This window comes from Perissodus microlepis, chromosome 14, assembly GCF_051167445.1.
Source record: "Perissodus microlepis isolate ML-2025 ecotype Zambia chromosome 14, ASM5116744v1, whole genome shotgun sequence".
Classification (NCBI taxonomy): domain Eukaryota; kingdom Metazoa; phylum Chordata; class Actinopteri; order Cichliformes; family Cichlidae; genus Perissodus; species Perissodus microlepis.
The window spans coordinates 26,550,430-26,552,461 of record NC_140474.1 but is presented as its reverse complement, the minus strand read 5'-3'; positions in this window follow the sequence as shown (position 1 = coordinate 26,552,461).

Below are 2,032 nucleotides of genomic sequence, written 5' to 3'. Positions count from 1 at the left end.
TTACCGTTTGACTAATGCTCTTTGCCATTGCTTTGGCATGTTGGAACCAGCTGGGTTATTTCATAGTTCTTGAACAGTTTTCAGAGGTTCCCCCAAAGCTCGAAATGTTTTTCAACACCGGTCATTCTGGATCACAGGACGCCACGGTTTCCTGGTGGAAATGATTTGCTGTGGAGACGGTAACCATTTACAGGTCGCCTGTTGGGCACGGTTTGACAACAAAAGAGCTTAGCTTTAGATTTAACGTTGCATAAGATGTGGAACACAAAACCATTTTCCATTTTGGACCTCTGTTTGTAGAAAATGGTTTCATTGATTAAAAATGTAAAAACAAAACATGTTGGTTTCAACTGACGAGCATCTCCGTGGACTGATGTTTAAATGTCAACCTCGCTTCATGAGTTCTGTCTGCAGCAATGCCAGTGTTCAGAGCCACTTGGTGCAGTGTGAGGTGAACATTTTCACCTCACACTGCACCAAGTGGCACCAGTGGACATTCATTATGGAAATGGGAAGGTTGAGGCCAGGATGACATAGACAGCAGAAAGGTTTTGTATTGATCACAATGAGCATGCTGCAACAACCTGCAGCTGTTTTAAATGACTGAGGGTGTCAATCTTACATTATGGACAAGGTCAAGGACTGTTACAACTTTTGATTTCACGGCATAGGAAACGGATGTGTGCTTTAATATTATACACTTTTCATGTTATTAGTTTTGCTGACTAAAAAAATATTTATATTTGTAATAAATAAAAGAGATCTCCTCAAATTCAAAGGTAACCCTGACACTTAGGATATTTGTCTCTTTCAAAGCCTGACTTGAGTTGCCAGTATAGTTGCAGGGGTGGGCAATTCCAGGCCCCAAGGGCCGGTGTCCTGCAGGTTTTAGATCTCACCTTGGGTCAACACACCTGAATCACATGATTAGTTCGTTACCAGGCCTCTGGAGAGCTTCAGGACATGTTGAGGAGCTAATTTAGCCATTTAAATCAGCTGTGTTGGTTCAAGGACACATCTAAAACCTGCAGGGACACCGGCCCTCGAGGCCTGGAGTGGCCCACCCCTGGTAAGGTCCAGAGTTTGAGTACATGATAAAGGCAGGTATCGATCTCTTGTTCCTCATACTAAAGTTTTGGATGTACAGTGCATCAATGCTTCATTTGTTCCATATTCTGTCATGTTAGAGCCTTATTCCAAAATAGATAAAACTTGTTTTTCACTTCAAACTTTGACACTTGAGCCCGTAATAATAAAGTAGAAAGAAGTTTGCTTAACATTCTTGCAAATTTATAAAAAATATAACATGTACATAAGTATTCACAGCCTTTGTCATGACACTCAAAATGGATCTCTGGAGCGTCCCCATAAGAGCACAAGAGGACCAATGAATTGTGTGTAAATCTCAGAGACAGGATTGTACCGAGGCACAGATCTGGGGAAGAGTACAGAAAGTTTTTGCACCACTGAAGGTTCCAATAAGCACGGTGGGAACATCATCCATAAATTAAAGTTTTTGTAACCACCAGGACTCTTCAAACAGAAGCCGCCACATGGCAGGTCTGGAGGAAACCAGGCACCAATCATCACCTGACCATTACCATCCCTGCAGTGTGGCATGGTGATGGCAGAGAAACTGAGAGACTAGGTCGAGGGAAGGATGAATGCAATATTATAAAAAGACATCCTTGACGATAACTCTCGACCTCTGGACTGGGGCAAACGTTCATCTTCTAACAGCACACTGACTCTAAGCACGCAGCGTCCATCCTGTAGATTATTGCCATCTTGTGGTCGCAGTCAGCTATTGTCTCTGAAGACTGCAGTCTCTTATTTTAGCCTCATAAGAGACTGCAGCTCCCCATGTCCTGTAAACCTTGACTGGACCTGAGCAAATTGAGAGGTATTCGGGACACTGAATTGAATTCAAGACCGCCTCGCTTCCACGCGATTTATGACCTCGGTGAACTTTTCCTTTTTTCGAGTTTACATTTGAAGTCTTATTTTTAAAGCAGGTGCTTCAGATTCTGCG